The sequence below is a fragment of the Corvus brachyrhynchos genome, unplaced genomic scaffold (genome assembly GCF_000691975.1).
Source record: "Corvus brachyrhynchos isolate BGI_N302 unplaced genomic scaffold, ASM69197v1 scaffold116, whole genome shotgun sequence".
In the NCBI taxonomy this organism is placed as follows: Eukaryota; Metazoa; Chordata; class Aves; order Passeriformes; family Corvidae; genus Corvus; species Corvus brachyrhynchos.
In genome coordinates this window covers 4922172-4945396 of record NW_008240221.1, presented here as the reverse complement: position 1 = coordinate 4945396, position 23225 = coordinate 4922172, and the positions used below count along the sequence as shown (strand labels likewise).

The following is a 23225-nucleotide window of genomic DNA, read 5'->3' as shown; positions in this document are numbered from 1 at the left end:
AGGAGATCAGATAAGGAAAAGCTTGGTAGTCTAAATGCAGAGCTGAGGACTTTGCAAGTCAATAACTGCTCATGAAAGAGATGCTCAGCCATGTAAGGCTTAAACAGCAGAAAATGCAGATGCACTTTTGTTCCAGTTTCACACCAAAATTTTTGTTAAAATTATGTGGTGCTGCTGCCTGCCTTTAATTCTAGCCAGGCTCAAAACTGAGCTGCCAGAGAACTCCCACCTGAAAGTAACCTCTGTCCTTCTAGGCTTACAAAAAATCAGCAATAATCTCACGGCAAAAGCCTAGCAATGAGCAAAAAGGTCTTTTACGGAGGCCAAGACACACACTGGTGTCCTGGTTTCAGCTGGGGCAGTGTTCATTTTCTTCCTAGTAGCTGGCACAGTGCTGTGCTTTGGATTTAATGGGAATAATGTTGATAACACACTGAAGTTTAAGCTGTTGCTGAGCAGTGCTCACCCCAAGTCAAAGACTTTTCAGCTTCCCACGCTCTACCAGTGAGGAGGTGCACAAGACATTTGGAGGGAGCACAGCCAGGGCAGGTGACCTGAACTGAACAAAGAGATACTCCATACTATCAGACTATAAACTGGGGAGGATTGTCTGGGGAGGGGGCTGATCACCACTCAGGGATGCACTGGGCTCTGGTCAGCAGCTGGTGAGCAATTGTACTGTGCTTCCCTTGTTTCTCTTGGGCGTTATATCTCTCTCTCTTTTTATTATCTCTCTTTTCATTACAATTATTAGCATCATTATTACAATAAAATTCTATTTTATTTCAGTTATTAAACTGTTCTTATCTCAACCCACGGATTTCACCTTTTTTTCCCCCCAGTTCTCCTCCTCATCCCACTGGGGGCTGGAGTTAAACCACAACTCAGGGTTATGCATCACTGGGGTGAGTAACTAGAAAAGTCTGAAACAGCTAAAGTAGCAATTCTGTGTTTTTACCAACAGATGGACTGGCCATCAGCATCCACGCACTGAAGTATTTGAAGTGCTCGTAACAAAGCTCAGTGCATCCCACTTTCACAAGAACTCTCTGTCAACCACCAGTTACAGCCAGTAGAAGCATGCTGTGATCATGTAACCCAGAGAGCCAGAGACCAAACCAGCTTTTTACTGCAAAGCCTGTGAAAGCAAAACCCACCCCTTGAAATGAGCTCATTATGGGATCCTCTTAGTGAATCAGTCATGGCCACAAAAGGAGGAATAACTCCTTAGAGATGTATTTCCTTGTGCAAACCCCCTTAGACACTAATTTAGTGCTAATAAAAAGAGGAAAATTGATGAAATGCCTGTCTATAGGACAGAGGTGCTCTCCAGCTGAGAAAGACAGTGCACAGAGAAACAGAAGGAATACTCTTCATGTAGCACCGTTTCTCTTGCAATGCTCACTTATATAGCAGAATAACTGTGTCAAATCTGTTAAAGTCATGGAGCTGTAGCACAGAGCCTCCAAGACGGCAGGAGCCCAAAGAAAATGAACAGCCTAAGCCAGGCAGCAAACACTGGTCTGGGCTGGTCTGAAATGCAAGAACCATTTCAACAGGGGTGGAAGATTTTTGTAAAAAAAGAGCTCTGTCACTGAGATTCTATTTTTAAAATTCTGATCCTTGTATTAAAAAAACCAAACAAAAACCCAAACAAAAACCTGTAAAGAAACAACAAAACCAACCAACCAACCAAAACCCCACAAAAAACTCCCCACAGGTAGTCCAAATGCAAGGTTCAGCCACTAAAGTTCGGTGTTACCGCAGTTCATGAACACACCCTCGAGAATACATTTCATGCATCGGTAGCACCAGCTCACACCAACTCAGCCAACACAGATGTGTCTAAGAAGCCTCCGGCTCCCGTGGGCCAACCTGCAAGAGGGAGATGAGTTCCCAGACACCCCATCTAGCGACAAATGTTTAGGTAAAAAATGATCACGTAGCAACAGGCTGCAAAACAGGATTATAACAACATCCTCTGGACGATGCACTGCCGAGGGCTGGTCAGTGCTTCTCATCTGAGCTGGGGGGGGGAAATGCGCAGTTACATGGGCTGGGACAGATAATGAACTCCAGAGTGAAGAGCAGATTTTGTTACATGTTTTAATGTCAGTATCCTAAGCAACGAACGTTGCAACAGAGAAGGCACAGGATATACAAATACGTTGCTATAGATATGTGGTCCTGCCTGGTAAACCCATGTGAACTTCTTTCCTGCCCTGCGGCAAAAGCTGACACCCACATACCAGCCACTGCAGCACCTGTCTCGTTTTCCCAGGCTGCAGACACAGGGCCAAAAGTAACACCTTTAGACAAAGTCTCAGTTGCAAAAAGGAGTATCTTCACGTCTTGAAAAGCTACTAATAGAAGCAGTGAGATAAAAGAAAAATATTAATCAATAATGCCTCGAAAAATTCAAACCCAGCAGGGTTTGAAATGCAAAAGGCTGGTGTCAAGAGGGGCTGAAGTTGCTTCTGCTGCTGCCTTCAGGGAAACAGGAGAAACAAAACCTGCCAAGTGAAGAAAAGACCACTTTAAATAAATAAATAATGGTCTTTCTAAATTATTTACTTTCAGTGACCATCTATGCTTTTATTTATATAAGAAACATTGCTTATTTGCAACTTCCTTTCAAGTTCAATCCTTTCCAGAAGTTTATTAAAAATAGTGGGTGAAGGGGAAGGACCACCCTGCGTACCACCCACATTTCAGTTTCAGAAAACTCAGTAACAACTCACATATGTCCATTGAATGTCCTTCTGGAAGGTGGAGTGAATTGCTAAAGAGACCTTGAGCCACCTTACTGTGGAAGTTTATCCATAAACACATACCCAGGAGCTGTGTGGTCTTGAAAACCTGATTCCATGTCTGGGATGACAATCCATTCTAAATAATCACCTACCCCCTACCTTGCCAAAGAAAGATATGATTACAAAGACCCTAACCCTGCAAATGACTGTGTGAGATTAATATTTCCAGGCTGGCATGTTCATTTCATGGAGTCAGCTGCAAAGGCTGAAACATAAGAAATTCCCTTACAGGTGTCTGGATTGCTCCCATCTATTGAAGTCACTTTATTCAGGATTATATTCCCGATATACAGGAAAAAATTAGTCACTGACATAGAGCATCAGTACATTAACCTGAGAACCATTTTACGTTCAGATCATAAGAGTGTGGTGAAGAGGCATTTGCAGATCACAGTGGCAGGATCTTTCCAGGTGCTGGAGTCACAGCAAGGAGCCATGGGGTACTGACACCTGCTGCAGCCATTGCTACCTGTAGTGCCCACCAACACTGACCCCCATCAGCAGAGGAAAGTTTGCCATGGATGGCATGGCTACAAACTACTGAAAAGAAGCAAAAGAAGCACAAACTATCCCCAAATATTCATGAATTGCTGCTAATGAGTAAGAAATGAGACCCATGTTGGGACCAGAAGAGTGGCAGTTCCTTGGGGAGCTCTCCATGATGTTCTCCAGCTCAGGGAGGAGAGTTTATTACTGTAAAGGGCATATATTCCCAATGCAGTAAGAAAAGCACAGAAATATTTCAAGTAAATTAGGAAATTGGGTTAATTTGGGTGGGAGCAGTTTAGGCAGTAATGCAGCTTGTGATTGCAGACAGGAAAAGAAAATCATGAGTGGATTTTCCTCATCTCCTCCCTTTGTCCTTTTTTTTTAAACAAAACCAAGGGAGAAGCAGCCAGTCCGATTTTTTCAGATGCTGTGCAAAGTTGGTAAGGCTTAAAAAAATTACAGTTTGTTTACACAATATTGCAGATCAAGGAAATCCTGTCTTCACAAAGTCTTAGTGCACAAGGTCTTTTTCTGAGACAGTTCGGTTGCATGAGGAAAAACCCACGTCATGCTCACTGAATATACTACTGTGATACATAATTTTTAATAAAACTCAGTGAGTGCTGGCCTGGAGGATAGGGGAAGGTGCCTGATGGGAACTGGGAAATCAGAGAGAACATTTTTAGAAAAAGGGAAGAAAAGTGATGAAAATTAGCACAAGGCACTGTGTTTTTAATATAATTAAAACCACAGAAGTAGCACAGTTGGGCGGTTTTGTCATTAGATTTTAAAAGTTTCCTATGATGCCTTTATTTAATTGATGAAGGTAAATCACAGAAAAATTCTCTACAGAATAATCACAGCCCTGAGAGAAAGGAACCCAGATTAAATTTCAGAAGAATTAGTCAAACTCTGGCAGTAACAAGAGCCAGCCAATGGCACCTGAGCAAATTCCACAGCATCAGAGCCACTCCTGTGGAGAAGATGGAGAGTTTGGGGACAATGCCACCAGCTAACCAGACAATGACAGATGATAACCAGCCCTCAGGCATGGTCTGCAAGACCATCCTCACTGCTAATGATGCATAAATAAAAAACAAAGAAAAGATCTGACATCCTTCCATTCCCCAGCTGCAGGTACTGCGCTGAGATAAGGGCTTAGAGGAATTATGGGGATTTCAGGGTAGCTAATTTGAAACAGAGCAGGGAAGAGAGCTGGTTTTGGTTTCAAAGAGTGAAAATAAACCTTTTTATTTAATTAAAAAAGCATTCTTTAGCAGGCGTATCCTTAGTAAAAAGATGCTCCAAAATGTGGCTTTGGAGATATGCCAACCAGCTACCTTTAACAAAAATTCAACATTAACTAGAAGTACTAAGATACACTGCAGGAAAAAAAAACAATCACCAAAAGAGAAAGATTCTTTGTCACCAACATGTTCAACCTCCAAATATATAGCTATTGCTAACAATTTCTACTACTAATACATGAGGGTTTTCTGTTCTGAAAATATTAAATCTAATATAAATGCATCCATTTATTTTATTAACCTAGATTTCTAAAGTATCTTTTTTTAAAAAAATTATTATCACTTCAAAATAGCACAAAAGCCACTAGTTAAATTCCTCGTAAAAATACACACCCCTAAACCAAAATTTTTCTTGAAACAGTGTTCTATTTTCCCTTCAGTGGTAAACACTAATAATAGTAATCAAATTGTTTCACACCTTTATTTTCCTGTTTGTTGAATGAAAAAAACCACTGAAGTTTCAAATCTAATAGCAAACCTAGAGTTTAACTTTTCTGGACTTTTTCCTTACAAAGATGTGAATTAAAAACTGAGACTGAAATAAGTACATGAGAACAGCCTCCCATCCATAAGGAAGGAACCCGGTTCTGCTGGATGTAGCAATTCAAGGAGCAGAAGACCAAATTTTCTGCTGGTAGGAATCAGCCCAAGCTCTACAATAGCTAAGGATACTACTCAGGTTCATGCATGCAAGCGTACCAATCTCACAGGGTTTTTTAAAAATTAATTTTTAGAATCAAGGAGCCAAAATTGCAGTGACTACTAGCCTGTGCAGGAAAGCCATGGCCCCAGGACACACCCAGGACAAAAGCATCACACCAGGAACATGACACAAGGCTTGTGTTCAGGTTATTATCAGGGCAGCCTTCGTGCCTTGAGAACACAATGGAAAGCACCTTGTGTTGGATTACAGCAACATTTATGCTGGTATGTGGACAGTCAGCTATCCTGCAACGTCTTGCTGTCCTCCCCGGGTGGCAAGGACTGCCCATGCCAAGGCACACCTGGGCTGGTGGCTCCCCACAGGCAACCACCTGCGAGGGCAGCTGTGGGCTTTTGCCCAAGGCAGTGACTCAATGGTGTGAACTCCAGACAAACTGATCACAGGGATGAGCAGAGCAGTGGTGTTCCTGTTAGGTGAATCCTGAACGCAGAGGGCCATTTTGGCCAGCAGGGATATGACAGACCATTTCTCTGGCTGTGCATGATGCTCAGGGATACAGTAATACCTTCTCTCACCTCAGCTTCTATCATTAAAAATGGGAGAATTATCTCAAGAAACCAGCAGACAAAACCATATGATTTTATGACTAGTTCCTCTAAAATCCATGCAAAAATGGGCACCACCCCTTCATGGGTGAGACCCAGAAGACAGAGACAGCATAGGCAGGACTCTCCCAGCAGTCAAGACCAAGAGGAGGCTGGTGCAGCAGCATGGGCAGGACACTCCCACTCCCAGCCCGTACACTTAGTGGCTGCAACTTCCATTAATCCTGAACACTCAAGAGTTTGATTTGCTCTTAAGTGCATTCACTATAAATTATGCAGAAGAACAATATGACACTCTGTCTCCAAGAAAGGGAGTGTTCCATATCAGAGGAGAAAGAAGAGACAATAGTATTTTTAAGGGCACCAAGAACAGCCCTATGAAAATCCTTTCTCTCCTGGCATTTCTGTGTAGGATTAAACACTTCAATGCAAATCATCTTGGAAGCAAACCATGCAATCTGCACTCAAGACATCATTTTTCTCATTAACCTCCACCACAGGGCTCCATCCCCAGCAATACCCACACCAAATGTGCTTTTCTGAGCGCTGCGGGTGAGGGCTGCCTGGAGCTGAGCCTCTGTTAGCAGGCTGGGTAAGAAGCAAATGGAAAAACAAATCACGCTGAATTTTATATCTAAGTGATGCCAGTAGTCGCCAAATGGGTGCATTTTCCTCCCTAACTGGGTATAGTAACAGGAAGGAGATGTGATGGTTTTGAAGCAGGAAGCATCCCAACAGGCGTGGGATGAGGACAGCTGACCTCCACCTGAGACCACATATGGGGCACATCCTGTCCCACCGCCTTGGTGCCGCATTGGTGAAGGTCTCGATTGCAAAAACAGGAAATGTGCCTTCTCTCAACAGTGATGTTGAAGATGGACATTCATGTTCACATGAGGAGAAGGGGATGGGGGAGAAAACCTACTCCTGATACCCCCTTTAAAATCACTCTCTCAGATGAACAGATGTTCATGAACTTCATTTCAGCAAATGCTAAAAAGAGCACCTAATCTATAAGGTTTTACTATATCAAGCCATAGACAGATAAGCTTTCCTGGCTATGGCCACACCAGGATACTGACCTCAGCCACTTTGTAACCCCCTAATTTATCACTCTGGTCTCTGCAAAGACCCTAAACTACACCTGGTATCAACTACTAGTCTGCTCCACTTCTAAAAGGGCTAAAAAAATCCTACTAAACCAAATTCTGCATCTTTTGCAAACCAAGATCCACGCAACATCCACACCAGGTGGGCATTTTGGGTTTTTTTCCTTTTAATTTCCCTTCCCCAAGGATAACATTATCTATTTTTCTGGAAACTTTCAGCAACTTTTCTGCAGGAGAAAAAGGTATCCTGTGCAAGAAACCGTGTCAACAAGATCTTTCTGTAAATGCAACATTTGCGTAAGATCAACACAATAATTTATCATTTATTTTTCCTCTTGAAAGGAACAGGAAAAAAGTGTTTAAAGGCTGCGGCAGTGGTTAAAAGGAGAGCTCCGATGGTGGAGGATGGTGCAGGAATTGAAAGTTTCTGAAGTGATGCTTTCTCCTGGAGTGTGCACATATCATCTTTCAGCACACAACAGCAAGGCCGCGTCCCTTTGCCTTCAAGTCTGCTAACAGCTCTTTGTTGGCACTACATATGTTGAAAAGCGAAGGCCAGCAAATGTACCACCCTTAGGGTCAGAGGAGTCAGTTCTACAGCTGATATAGATGTTTGGAGTCACACTGGCATTGGGGAAGAGGTTCCTGCCAGAGGAAGATGAAGTTTGATCTGTTCAGCTGAAGGCAGTCTGGACCATGGAAGAACCAGGTAAATCCTCCAACTGGCACCTGCCCTGACTGAGCCTGCCATTCAGACTCTTCTTCCCCCTGCAAACACAGGCATGATCCTGCTGCTGGACTTCTCTGTGATAAACGCAGCATAACAGAAATAATCCCACATTTCCCCACCCCTGCTCTGAAGTAGGCAGTAGTACCTTAAAAGCATTTTAGGCTCTCGCATTTTTGTGGTTAACACTATTTTTTTAGCCTCTTGACCCTCTATTGCAGAGATTATGACTTGTCAGACCTATTTTGAGACCTCCTTTAAGTTTCACAACTAAAACTCAGTGGCAAGAATCAGACAGACTACCAAAGAAAGGTCGACCCTCGTATTTCCTCTGCAACACTGACATTTCCAACTGCAGGAGGGATGGTGGGGCAGGGTAGACAGATGGCCATTTATATATCCCATAGCCCAGGACAGAGCTCTTCAGCATTTTGGTGCCTGGACCATGGAAGAACCAGGTAAATCCTCCAACTGGCACCTGCCCTGACTGAGCCTGCCATTCAGACTCTTCTTCCCCCTGCAAACACAGGCATGATCCTGCTGCTGGACTTCTCTGTGATAAACGCAGCATAACAGAAATAATCCCACATTTCCCCACCCCTGCTCTGAAGTAGGCAGTAGTACCTTAAAAGCATTTTAGGCTCTCGCATTTTTGTGGTTAACACTATTTTTTTAGCCTCTTGACCCTCTATTGCAGAGATTATGACTTGTCAGACCTATTTTGAGACCTCCTTAAGTTTCACAACTAAAACTCAGTGGCAAGAATCAGACAGACTACCAAAGAAAGGTCGACCCTCGTATTTCCTCTGCAACACTGACATTTCCAACTGCAGGAGGGATGGTGGGGCAGGGTAGACAGATGGCCATTTATATATCCCATAGCCCAGGACAGAGCTCTTCAGCATTTTGGTGCTGAAACTCTGTGTTTTGGAAGAGGAGAGGAGCCGCAGCTAAGGATGACCCCGCTGAACAATAGCACACAGCCCTGGAGTGCTGGGTTTTGGAGCGACTCCAAGCAGGGTGGGACTGTAAGAAAGTGGACAAAAGTTTTGGATAGAGATCTACAGGGAGGAAGCACTTCCTACTTCCTCCACAGAAAGGACCAGGGCTTTAAATAAACCTACTCCTGAGCTCTGCTGAAAACCAAAAGGGTTGCTGCTGGAAGAAAGTCCTGTCTGGCTGGGACCCGGCTGAAGGCTGATGAGGCTCTCCCCCAGGGAATGCAGCCGCTCTGCTGCAGTTCCCAGCATGCTGGTGGCAAGAGGGGGAGGCCTGGGCTGCCCACAGTCTCATTGTGACCGGTATCATCTAGACAAAAAAGCCTGTAAAACCTCAAGACAGGGCTCTCAGCTCTGCCACCAAAGCTGCAGAGCCAGACTTGTCCCTCAAGCGCATCTTTTGATGAAAAGGGTAAATAAAAGTGTACATTCACACTTTACAATGCCATTTCAACATCATGCTATTTCTCAGACCCATTTACCTTCTAGCCCTTTCTTGTATGGCCTATAGGGCTGCACCAGCACCTTTATTCTGATGGACAGAGACATTCAACCTGCTCCATTCCCCCCAGCTCTTTCCTACCCTGCCCACCTCTGCAGCCACATGGGATCTTCCCCCCTTGCCTCCTTCCTGCCTCTCACATGGTCCCACACTTAGACCATGAACATGGGATCCAGGGTTGGGCTATAGGTTGGGCAACAGTACTGATGAGCAAATGACTGGCACTGACAAAAAATCACCCCCCTCCTAACAAATACCAATGGAATATTTACTCTGCCTGGATGTAACAGAATCAGATCCTAAATACAGTAATACATACTTCTAAAGCATCCAGATCTTTCCTCTGTACAATACCACATGAATTATCTTATCCATCCATTTTAGTGTACATATTCAGTTATAATAACCCTCATCTTCCCTGTTCTCCACCCTGAGCACTGGCCCACAGCAAGAAGCCTGCTTGTTGTTTTTCAACCTGTCCTTAGTCTACTAGAGCGCCCATTGCTTACAACCCAAAAGAAGACGACTTGTGCTGTGCCAAAATTGCTAAAATTTACATCTCAGATATTTTTAATGGTCTGGAAGACTTAATAACAGAAAATAAGGGAGAGAAGGAAGGAAACCACAGGTTTGGAAAATATCAGGCTCGACAGATTAAGAAGCAATGTGGAAAAAATATACTCCAACTTACATTCTCAAAACAAAAACAAAAACAGAGCTATAGGCAGGTCAGAAAGAAGTGAGTTGTGCACACATTTCTGCTACAGTAAGAAATGGCATTGCTCTGAAATGGGATCAAATAAGCAAACTTCACATTCCTGGAGGAAAAAATTATTTCATCAATGGCTTGTCACAAAGAAATTACCCACCAGTTTGGAACATCTGTGATATTGACCTGCTGAGACAACCATTGAAACTGCACTTGGTCCAAATTTGGGAGAAAAAGTTATCAACTCCTGTCCTGCTTTACAAAGGAGTGAAAGAGTCAAAACTATTTCTTGTAGCAATTATCTGCCAGGATCTGGCTTCACTGGACAGCAAACTACTCTCAATAAATGTACTGTTCTTAAAAAGTTCCTGGATTTTCTCTACTAATTCATACCCCATGGCAATCTGGTGAGCACCCAGCTGAGGTGACTCTGTTGGGCTGAAATAAGGCAAAGTGCAGTAAGAAGCAGCCCATGCCAACACCAAATTTGCAGTCAAGAGTGAGAGGGGCAAACCTGCTCAAGTGCCAGCCCTGGAGGAGTGGCATATCCACCACTGGCATGCACTGAAGCAAAGATGCTGAATGCCACTGTTCCTGCAAATTCAACATGGCAATTATAGTTTATTTCTCTACTTCTTGTTTCCAAGCTATCCTAATGTCCTATCAGCTTTTGTTACTCAGCTTTGTCCTAATGGCTTCTGTACAGAGCTATGTCAGAGTGGATGTATCTTAATATACTTGTACTTTAATGCAGTCAATACTCATTATTTTCAATATTCCTGAAGATGAGCTGCTCCTTTAGGTAAAACTATGTTCAGGCCCTGATATGGCAGATGTAGCATCACTCACTGACTTTCTTCCTGAGATTTATCCCAAAAGCCAGACAGGCTTTGCTCCCACCACCCCAGTCAAGGCCTCATTCCTGTACTGGCTCAAAATCATCTTCTAACTTGAGCTCAAATGTATTCAGTGCTGGCGACCACATCTGCCCTGGTCCCAACACCGTCTTCTCTGGAACTTCCCCTCTGCTACACACATGGATAGAAGGCCATCAGTCCCACATCAGCCTTGGCTTCCCTGGCTTAACTGACCAGGTTCTTCTTGCCTCCTCTCAGACACACAGTGTCCTTTCCCCGCGTCACAGAAATCCTCCCCTGCACTTAGTGCAGTGACAGCCTCCTGACCTCGGCACCGCATGCACCATCTCAACACCAAGTTTCCTTATCTGCACTGGGAACTCATCCAAGAAGGGGATTTGCCTTTTGACCTTAGTGCCTTGGGTCAATCTGTGTTCAGCTCTGCCTGGGCTCTCCTCCACACTTCCAGTGAGCAGCTTCTCTCCTGTTCAGGGACAGACTTTCCCTATGTTTCACGCCTTTTCTGTGCCTGCCATCCTCAGGGATACCCTGCTCTCTCAAAATGACGTCCCTATCTTCCATGCTGATGGCAAATGGCAGTGTCACGGCACCAGATACATTACCTGTGCTTCCCCAAATGTGGAGCTTCAAAACCCATCCACTGAGAAGGTCTAATGGATGAGATGTAAAACTCAGAGGAAAAATAATGTCAAGAAGTAAGCGATCCAGCACATTACTGGAACATCTCCATGTATAAAATCTAGTACTACAAGTCATACAAGGATTTTTCCAGTTTCTTCTCCAGCTCTCAGTGTCAGGTGAATGAGGAGGACCATTTCTACCACTCATCCAGTGCGTGAACAGGGAATAATAACCTATTTGTTTTATAAACAAAACAGTAGGGTTGTACAAAGCCAACCAACCAAATGTTACCACACCCTCAACTAGGGGAGACCACAATCACTCTCTATTTGCTATTCAGTAGGATATGTCTACTACATACGTGTATTTCTATTTTACTCAAAATAAAGTTGGGGTTTTTTCCTCATAAAGGGTGAGATTCAGATCTGGCACGTCAGAGGGACAGCTGAAACAAACAAAAAGGCCATCAGGCAGTTTGCCCTGAAAATACAGTAAAAAAATCCCCTTTACTAAGCAGTAAAAAAGGTGACTGAAAACACCCTTGAATGCTACAAGCGGGCTGCAGCCCACTTGGAGTGTGAGGAGCCTCGGGATCCACTGAAGGGGCAGTGGAAGGAGTTCAGCAAATGTTCATGCACACTGGGTGCCTGTAGTCGAAGACAGATTTGCTGCTGAGAAAAGCACTTTTTTTCCCTTTTTAAAGAAATTTTACATCAAAAGAAGTGTGTCTTTGCTGCTCTAACCCATGGGTGAGCCCACAGGGATCGAGCACAATCCTTCCCCTAGCTTCAAGCAGCACTCGCACCAGAGCAACACAACATGACCTTCTGCAAACCAGAAACCTCTGGACTGGATCACTGTGCAAGCCAATGGATGGGGAGAAACTGTGCAAAAATACCCCAAGTTTGCCAGAACTTTGGGCTATGCCATAATGGCGTTTGGATGCACACTGGGGCATGCAGGCAGCCGTGGCCAGGCACAGGTCTGCGCAGCGGGGCACTCACTCCGAGGGCCCATCACTGCTGACATGTGAGTCGTGAAACATGTCTCAGCATGCCACTGAATAAAACTTGTGTGTGCACATAAAACACCCCATATATTGGCTTTTCCTATGGAAAGCGACTGCTTCTCCACCAACACTGCCCTTTCCAGCAGGGAGGAAGTTGCAGCAGCACATTCCTGGAGGCTGCACCACGAACCCCCAGGGGCTGCTGGGAGCACCTCAGGCAAAGCTTACAGAGCTCCTCAAAAACAGAGCGCCACTCTCTACCCACAAATAACCCCACTAAAACACATCCAATTTCTTGCTGCTGCTGTTGCTACCAGCATTTCCAAGCCTGCAGCTTTCCAGGAGAAATCCATGGCATGCACACACACCAGACCGTGCTACATTTGACAAGAGTAGCCTGGTTTCAAGCATCCATAGAAGCAGTGGGAGCTCCCATTTTTTCACTAGGAGCACATCTTAGGCTAGTACAAATTAAGGTTAACCAGTGGCAAAGCCTGCTGCTCCAGCACTGCAAGGGGGATCACACATGACAGTGGCTGCCCCAACAAAAAAGCAGGATGCTGGAGGGCTCCTGCTGTGATGCAGAGAAGTGGCAGCTGAGATCTTGCTTCTGCTGTGCCAGGCACCATGGACGGGGCCAAAAAGAGCCTGTTGCTGCGCCAAAAAGTGGGTAATTTAAGCTGAAAGGTAGATGATGGGACTTCCCTGCTTTGCCAGGCAGCTGGCTGCAGAAACACATTTTGCAGCAGCAAACATCACCCGGCACCGATGAGATGGAGAGTCCTTTCAAGTCAGTCCTTAGCAGGTCTAAAGATGGGCTAGAGACAGAGGAGCTGCCTGATAAATGGCAGTGCTTGGCAAGCCAAAACCAAAAAATATGTGCTTCCTCTCTCTCAAAAGGTTATGGTCCTTTTTCCTACTGCTGCCTCCCAGTCCATTAAATATCATTAAATTCACCCTGACTGAAAATATTAGAGGTCTCATGTCTTAAACTTGCAAGAACATTTTTTCCACTCAGAGGAATTTTGCTTACCTTCATCAAGCAGTAGTGCCAACAATTGTTAAAGTACAGTATAAATATCAGCCCTTGCCAGTAAACAAATGCAAATTTTGGCACCAGATCACAATGAAATAATCACATAATCACAGAACGGTGTGAGTCAGAAGGGACCTTTACAGATCACCCAGTTCAACCCCCTGCCATGGTCAGGGACACCTTACACCAGACAAGGTTGCTCAAAGCTCTATCCAACATGGCCTTGAACATTTCAAGCGATGGGGTATCCACAACTCTGGGCAACCTCTTCCAGGTTCTCACCACCCTGACAGTAAATTTCTTCCTTATATCCAATCTAAACTTATCCACTTTCAGTCTAAAGCCATCACCCCTTGTCTTGTCACTACAGGCCCCTGAAAATACCCCACCTTTCTCCATCTCTTTTATAAGCCCCTTTGTATTGAAAGACTGCAATGAGGTCTCCTTGGAGCCTTCTCCAGGCTGAACAACTCCAACTCTTTCAGCCTTTCCTCATAGGAGAGGAGCTCCATCCCTGTGACCATCTTCATGACCCCCTCTGCACTCGCTCCAACAGGTCCATGTCCTTTCCTGTGCTGAACGCTCCTGAGCTGGACACAGTGGCCAGGTGAGGTCTCATCAGAGTAGAGGGGCAGGAACACCTCCCTCATACATGTCAACACCTTGCATGGAAAAGCCCAGCTGAGGAATACCAACATGGGTTGAGCAATCCTGCCTGAGGGAATGAAGAATGCATGCACAGCTATGGACCACAATAGTTAGAAACTCCATTTCCATGCTTTATTATTTGTATTTAACAAACTAAAACCCTAAGTGCCAAACTGAAGGTTCAGTGACAACTCATACTAAACATATTAACTACTCAGATTATTAAAACACTCAAGAGCTGCTTTACTTCCTTCTGTGTATGCTCTACTAATCTCTACACTTCTCTCAGTCTGATAAAGCAATTAAAAAAAATCCATTTCACTTTCAGTTCTGACCAGAGAAAGCACCATGGGTTCACAAGCTATCAGGATTTTTTTTAATGAGAAATGTTATTCTCCATATACTTTCATTAAATAATCCCAGTGAGTTTAGGTATGAAACAGATCTGCAAAATTAAATAGGCAAGAATGTAAACTTGGTGCCTCTGCCTCAAAACACTTCCAGCCTCACCTAAGGAGTGACTTGGCTGAAGAGCTATTTATTGGAACAAAGAGGCTGAGTGGTGCAGGAGTGGCAAGGAGGGCAGGGAGTGTAATACCTAAGCCAGTTATGTAAGCGGGGAAGCACGGGGTGAAAGGACGGGAGGACTCTGCGGGACGCGTGGCAGCCAGCCTGGCAAAGCTCATAAGGAGCTTTGGCAGGAGCCGGCTGCCCCGCTGCTGGGGCAGGTGACACAAGCCAGGCTCCAGCACCCGGGCGGCAGGACCCAGCCCCACACCCCGAGCCACAGACGCAGTGCTTTGCTGCTGGGCTTTCTGCTCATGGGGCACAAGAGTGGAGCCCGTGGGATGCTGGGGAAAACAACAACAGGGCTTTGGTGCTTTCTCTGCCATCTATTTCAGGTTTTAATGCTGGTTTTGCTTTTTTCCCCCCTGGATTCGCTGCTGAAGTGCCCACGGACAATGAGACTATTGAGCATTTACTACAGCGTGAGATTAGTTTGGGTTTCAGTTTCTGCTGAGCCAGCTCATTTCCTTCCACATTCTTACAGGAACAGATGCTAAAATATAAAAGGGCAGTCAGCATCATAAAGGCAGAAGAAGGAAAACCCTTCATACAACAGCATGAAGTTAAAAATACTTTTTCACAGCTTTAGCCAGAGCCATTCAATAGCTTGCTCTGCCATCTAATTACATTACATTAAAGAGACAAAAGATTATTATTTTTTCCTAAGAACAACAAAGCCACAAACACATACACAGCTCAAAATATCAAAAACCCAACCAAACATCCAACAACAAAACTGGCCAAACGAGCCAGATTAAAAGAAGTGTTCAAGGGAGCTAAACAGAAAAATTAGTTTTGTCCCCTCCCATCATGCATGACTGCAGTGCTGCCTCCAGACACCAAATTCAGTTGCTGCAGCAATTAGTCACAAAATTCAAGGGGAGTTAAAACTGCCAGATACACCAAAGAGCATCCCTGTGCTAGAACCAGTTCTTTCCCCTGAGGCAAACCAAGCAGATGGACAACCTGCAGATCACAAAAAGCCATAAGCCATCCCTGGGCTGCAACAGCAGCAAGGATGAGGTGATGGCAGCCCTTGCTAAACAAACACCCGGCCCTCATGCCACCGTTCCAGTCAATGCAGGAGCACCTCTTCCCTTGGAGCATCTCTTCCCTGGGAGCTTTGGTGCTCAATGGCCACAGCCCAGGGCCTTACAGCAGAGACAGAGCCACCAGGGCTGGTACTCTCTTTTGGGAAAAAGTAGGTGGAAAGAAACCCAGATTGCCTAATTGCACCACACCAGCCACGTTTCTCTTTCCACAAAGTTACATCCATCAACTTTATTCTTTCTCAGAAAAGTCCCAAGCATGGCAAGATGCTTCCCCATGCAGCTCTGACATTCAGCTGGTTTGCCAGCTAGATGGGCAACTTGCAACCCCTCCAGGCACTGTTTAAAGTACCTTTTACACACAGATGTAATATCCATTATCCTATAATGTCTTTAAAATGCTTCTCATTAGCCACCCCAGATGTGCAAGCCACTACTTGGCAAGCCCACACCTTCCTGATACTACTCCACCAGCCCATAGCTGAACCTGCAAGCTCCTGCAAGCTGTGGAAAAATACATTGAAACAGGCCAGAAAACTGAGATCACAAAGGACCAAAGCCACTGATTCCCCCATCAGGTTGCTTCACTGCTTGGTGCAAATTTTTCCAGGAGGTTTCTAAGCCTCTGAGAACTACCAAGCTGTGAAGTATAAATACACAATGTAAATACAGAGACATTGATAGGACTAATGACATGAAATCACTGATAAAATTTAGGATTGTCAGACCAATCTTTCCAAATCATTAGCTTCTGGATTTAAGACAAGTGAGGCAGGTTCGTGGAGGCTCAAACAAGGTAGAGTAAAGCAAATTTAGCTCACGTGGATAACATAAATGTCCCTGCTGGCAGCTTGGACCAGAACCAGGCTCCACAACACCTTACTGACCACAACCTCAGGGAATTTCAATCCTGCCTCTAAAGAGCAGAGAAAATGATGCAATTTCCTATTGCTTTCGTCAACTTATTCATAAATGTTTTAGTATTATGAACATTTTAATCACCTGTGCATTGCCTACACCGTATCGTTAGGTTTTCTTTCAAAACAAACAAAACAAAAAAAATGTAGTATCCTTCATGCAAAAATAAACTCCCAGGGCAGCTCTTGACAAGCACAGCTCCACCATCCCTTCAGCCAGGAGATGTCTTTCTCCCTTCCCTGCAGCTCTCCCAGAAATGGCTCAGCAAACCACCCCAGCACCCACTGTTCCTCCCTGCTGGGAGAGCGAAGCCCTGTGCAGCTGGCACAGCTGGTGCCACACAGTGCCCAGTGGCTCTCAGGCCCAGTTTTGGTGCCAGTTACACCACCCTACTGCCACACTGCTGCATCAGCACAAGGGGCTGCCATCACATTATACATTTTTGATGGCTTCACTATTTCCCTGCTTGTTCACCCATTTCACCTAGACCTTTAAGCCATTCCAGACCTCCTAACTACTCTCTGGGATTTAGGGTTTAAAGCCAACCCCTTCCCTCACTGACAAAACATACACTTGGGACTGATGGAGGACCTAAACATTTGCCCCACAACAAATATTTATGGGTGTAGAGGGACTTCGCGCAGCACCCCAAGCAAGACAGACACCAGCTGACTGCAGTGTCACCCCCCGGAACCCAGAGAAGGGACAGCCCCACATCACCAGCCCCACTCCTCACTGGCTGCCCTGTACTCACCCCCTCACCTCACCCCTCCAGATGCCCTGGGCTCAGGCAGGGGGGTCTCCAGGCTGGACTGGCCACCCCATCCCTTCAGCCGCTCCTTCACAGCCCTGTGTGAACCAGGAAGTAGAGGCGAGCCAGCAGTTTATTTTTAACTTTTTTTTCCTCCCGTAAATAAAAAGCTAAACCACATGCATAAACCACATGTTCGCACTAACTCCACCCAGTGACGGGTTTTACATTTTGCATCCTTCCAACACTCAAAATTCCTGGGCAATGATGTAGAGCAGACATCACCCCACAGATTTCCATTACACCCCTCAGTATCCCTGTTCCTACACTGGCAAAATAACTCTGAATTAAGTCTCTCCACAAAGCAGGCAAAGCCTGAAGAGAGAGCTCAGTGAGGGTGACTCTGCTCTCAGCCTGTCTCCCCTTTCCCTCCCTCCCCAAAACCATCCAGGACATCCAGGAGCACTGGCAGAAGTTGCAGCTCACACTTCCAAAGCTTTGGAGAAAGTAGAGCTAGTGTGGGATTATGAGACCCCTCCCACAAGTTAAAGCACAGCTCTGAATCCCTACTAACCAGAAGTTGGCTCTTGCTTCCCTTCTGCAGCTCCTCAGACATCATTGCTTGTAACATCATATAAATAAGTTACAGGATCTCAAGTGACGCCCCAAATTTTAGTTTCAGAGGTGCAGGCAGGTGGAAAGAGTTAAAGGGTTTCCCAGCAGCTGGTAGTTTTGCAGTCTACAGGTTGAATTTTTGGAGCTAGTAGGAGACTACCCATTCACCATGGGAACTTTTGGTACAGCACTTAAGCTTCCCTCAAAGTTAAAATAAAAAGTTGAAAGATCCCCTGTTTTTTCCAAAATGTCTATTGAAATTTCACTTTCTTTAAAAGGAAGGGGGGCACTAGGTCAGTACACACATACCTACACCTTGAGCAGCAAGACCTCTGAATCAAAGAGACAAAAACCTTCAAGAAGCAAATACATTAACACAAGACCCAGTTTGTGCCCACAGTCTGATGAGGCTACACATTCAGGCTCTAATAGCAAAATTACCTGTTTTCAACTCCTGTGCAAAGAGCAACTCCATACCAGCAGAGTGCCACTTAGACATGAACATTATTAGTACAAAAATGCCTGTTTCAGAGCTCTGAAGACACTAATTAATCACAGCACCGGCTCTATGAGTGATCATTTGCAAATGCCACACCCGCTCTGCACCACCCTGACATTGCTGGCAGTGCCTCATCCTAGGCAGAAAAATGTCCTCACTGCTGCTGGATACCATACTGCTTGGACAGCAAGTGTAAGCCATTTGTTTTGATGAAAGCAAACTTGAGAGATAAAATAAGGCACTGGAAATCAATAAGAAGGCATCTGCCTCAATTTTAATATTTCCGCACTGACTTTTACCTCCACGACAAGAAGAATTTCGTGAGTTTGCACAGCAGCTCAAGGATGGACTGGACATCTTCAAGCATTACAAGACTTGAAGATACAAGCTTTGCTCCACAACCTCAACAAGAAAAATATGTTTGTGAATATAAAAAGGTGGAAGCTAAGATGGTTGGGTCACTCCAACTACTACGTGTTCTTCTAAACTAGGATGAAAAGTAGATTCAATGCAGCCCTGCAGATACATTAATTAATTCAAAAACCTTCTGGAAAACCTGGCAAACATTTTTTTGTATATTTTAGGAAGCAGAGCTGAAGTGGAACGTCTTCTCCCAGTCCAGCCTAACAAACACATGGTAAGATGTTGGCTTTAGGACAGCAGATTACGTTAGCTAACAACCATCCCTTGCTTCACTCTTGCTCAGCCCTCTTGGCCCATCTCAACCAGCCAAACTGGTTTTCAAAACAGCTCACTTTTGGTTGTTGCAGGTGTCATTAGCCACCTTGTTCATGCTTTATCCAATTATTTACAGTGCCCAATGAACACCCTCTGAAAATGCACCAAGGTGCCTGGTACCAAGTTTAATTTTTCCCTTGTTGAAGAACTGCAGGTTATTTTACACAGAGCGATGGGGAGGTGTATTTGCTGGGCGAAGGGAAAGCCTTATCTTGTGCCCCATTTCCTGAAGGGGACTTGAATTTAAAGCTACTTAATTAACCAACCACACTGTGCAAGGAGCAGTGTGCTTATTGCTAGGAAGCATTGCAGAAGCACCACAGCCAGCTACAATTTCCTTGCTCTGCAGAAGCAGCATATTCCCCTTCCCACTGCCTGAGGCTCTGCCTCACCTCCCTGCCAACGGGGTGGATTTGAAACTGCAGTAACAGCAGCCCCCTGCTCCCTTCCCACACAAGACCACCCATAACAAGGCAGCTCCCTCTTGTCTCACCACAGGGGTGGGCACAGACACCCCACAGAGCAGCACCAGAGGGCTGAAACAGGCTGCCAGCCGCCTCAAGGAATGCTGGCACAGAACCCTCATGCCAAACACTGTCAAGTTCCCAAAGGAAAAGCATTTAAGTGTCAAGACCTCTCTTTCCCAGCCTCCAAAGAATCCTACAGATTTCTCCAGCAGCCCAGCTGACTGTGTTTATTGCTGCATCCTTCACTTTATGGCTCAACATATACCAGAGAGACAGCAATTCTCAGCTAATCAGATTTCTGTGCAGACTGACAAATGGCTCCCAATAAGAATATAAAAACCCAGTAAAATCAAGAGTCTCTCTAATCAACTCACTTGATGTGATGCAGTAAGCCTGTAGGAAGCTCATATACTTTGTTAACACATTGGACTGCACTTTGTGGCAGGATCTTGGGGGGCTGGAAGCAGTGGGGGGACCCCAGCCCAGGCCAGCTGCTGGAAGCAACATGTTCATCTTTGTTCTTTGTGCTCCACTCAATGCTATGTTATTTTAAAACTAATTAATGGAAATTCCTTGACATACCTTTACTGTGCTTGCCAAATGCCAAAGCTTCAAACTGCAGTGTGAACACACACTCACAAAGAAGGTTCTTGCTCCACTGCTGGATTATCCCAGCCCAGAAACTTCTTATAGGTGAATCCTTCCTATCGCCCCAGGCAGACCTGAAAAATCCATGAACTGACATTGCTGATGGGGTGCATAAATCATCTTTCCCATGAAGACTAAGTACCTTGCCTTGTTAACTGACCCTAAAGCTCTGCCACATTCTGTCCCTCCAACCTCCTGATCCTACACACTTTACCCCACAAAGCTCACTCATCATGGAGAAGAGCTTCAGAAATTTAATGACATCACTGACATATACATATGGCACCCCTCCTCTTCCCACAGTAAGGCTCATGGTGACAGCAGGGCACTGCATGCCCAGGAGTCAAACAGCTGAACCCAGTGAGTCAGGAGAAGAGGAGATGTTGTGCAGAGAGGCAGGTGGAAAATCACGACCTCCTCCTCCACAGTGGCCCTCAGCTGGTCTTAGAATATGACCAGGATTTCCAGCAAAAACACTGGTGCTCTCAGAGGTCTGGCACCCGAGCTGCTGAGCAGGTAAAGAGGACAGTGAATCTGTCAAGGTCCCTTTATTAGGTGTGAAAGAAAAACCCTGTGCACACAATACTCTTACTGAAGCTATAAATAGTCCCCTCTGCACCAAAGTTGTGCACACTGTATTGACACTGCTGAGTTAATAGGATTTCCTAGGTAGCCTGAACCAGCTTGGGCTGCTGCAGGGCAGCCTTGCTGAGCCATTTTCACAACACACGCATACCACTGTGACTGGGGGGAGCATAGGGGATAATCCCGTGTTTCAGTGTCCTGATCACACTAAGGCAGGAAAAGACTCTGAGAAACTCCTAGAGGGTCAGAATGAGTTTGCATGCACACCACAATAGGGAGAAAACTTCCAGGATGGCCTTTTAGACACAACAAGCTTACCTCCCAGCTGCATTTCAGAACTTATTACAAACTCAATTTCTTTCTTTTTTATATTCATCCTTTTTACAGTGGTAGAGAAAGGTAAAAAACAATGCTCTAATAAAATATATAATATCATTTTTATATCAAATAATGTAAAATACTATTTTCCTACTCAAGAATATCATGTCATTTCAGTTCCTGTAAGTAAATTAAACCAGTTCTCCCACTAATGGCTCATTATTGTCTTCAAACAAATATGTAAGACAAGAATTTAAACATCTCTTATGCTACTTTATTCCTCCTAAAGAAAGCCCACCCTGTTTGGGTTACTGTCTGTTAACCTAACAGGCTAACCTGAAAACTGTTAACCAAATAATCTTTTACTGTAACATTTCCACTACATTATCTTTGCCTTTATGGTGCTTAACAGCTTGCCACTGGTGCTGGGAATCATGTCCAGGTTTTGCCCTGACCCTTTGAGCCTGTACAAGATGTATGCCCTGTCCTTGGATCCAAGGATGGGCTGCGCTGCCGAGCCTATGCCCGCCTTTCTGGGTACAACCACAGTATTGCTTCACCCAGCCCTGCCTCATCACTTCCATCACCTGATAAAGCACTCCAAAACCTGTCCAGTGATCTGCTATGGAGAAAGCCAATATTGATCCTTTCACGCCCAAAAGGTACTTGTACCAAGGACCCCAGTTAAGTACCTGACTGCATAGCCAGCTACCCCACTTTGCCCCGAAGTTGCAAGGGCTGGGCACCACCTGGCTGAAAACATTATCCCAGCACCTTGGGGCCTGAATCCCAGACCAGGAGGCAGCAAAACTTTATGTCATACAGATGAAGAACATGTCATTCCCATCATCACTGCCTCACAGGCAACTTTCCCCAGCAAGGAATGACATAGGACAGTTGCCTATTGCATATTTCCTGCCAACCCCAGCTTCTTTCAACTGCACCATCACTACAAGCAACACAGGAACCACGCAGGGCAATTGTACCTGTCCATCCACGTGCTAAGTATTGCACAGTGCTGACCCGACCTGCTCAAGATGAGCTCTCATTTGTGCCTGTCACCCTGGGCATGCTGTGTCTCCAGGACTTAGGGATGCAAACTCTCCGTGCAGCACTTCTGTGTTTTTCTGGAATGACATTTGGCTATTTGGAGCACTGGGAATTTGTAACACAAGAAGAAGAAATAATAAAGTTGACCTCAAACTGGTTCAATACACTCATTCTGAAACTAAAGTAGCTAGAACATAGTGCATCATTTTTTCCTACCAGTCTTAGCTGTTATGGAAAATGCAGCAGTGAAGAAAAGAGCTGGTTCATGAGCTAACATAACTTGTCTGCACCTCATCTGCTCCTTCAGTATGCTCTGTACACCACGGCAGTGATGCACATAGTGCTTGCATAGCTATCTAAGAACCCCAGGCAGAAGTGATTGCAGGAGAGACATGTAGTTCAAAATTTCATTAAAGAAATGGCTATAATACAATCACAAACCACTCAATGCACTGGAGGCTGAATGTTGCTAAGGAAAATTATGAACCTCCTCCTGCAAATATCCTTATCTACCCACAACAGAGAAAGAGCCAATAGTGTAGCAATATCTATATTCAGCACAAGGACTAGACCAGAATAAGGTGATCATTAAATAGTTTAAAACAAAGAAGATAGCAAAATGTAATGAACCTCAACAAACCAAGCGAAACAGGGCTAAGAGGCTCTACCAGCTATGTCTTGCACTTAGTCACCTCTTAGGAAACCTTTTGTAGGAGATGGAAGGACAATCATCTTCCCAAGAGCTTCCACACTGGATGGATGATGGACAGGTGGATCCTTTTGGAAAACTCAGTTTCTTTATTCTGCACAGTGGATAATTCAGCTCAAGGGTAAGGAAAAAAAAACCAGAAGGAGAGATAGGGAAAGTGCTTGAATGTTAAAATAGGCAAATTACTGAGCTAGAA

At 44.9% G+C, this 23225-nt stretch overlaps 1 protein-coding gene across 2 annotated transcripts in view; it reads right to left on the bottom strand.

Annotated features, from left to right (window-relative positions):
* Window positions 1–23225, bottom strand: part of HPCAL1 (hippocalcin like 1) — a 49853-nt gene that overhangs the window by 9229 nt on the left and 17399 nt on the right. The window contains exon 1 of one of the 2 annotated variants that reach the window (XM_017745046.1): window positions 17404–17421. The exons of the other annotated variant lie outside the window; for it this stretch is intronic. The gene's annotated coding sequence lies outside the window, so the exon portion shown is untranslated. Of the gene's footprint in view, window positions 1–17403; window positions 17422–23225 lie in introns of those variants that run through there. 2 annotated transcript variants of the gene reach the window in all.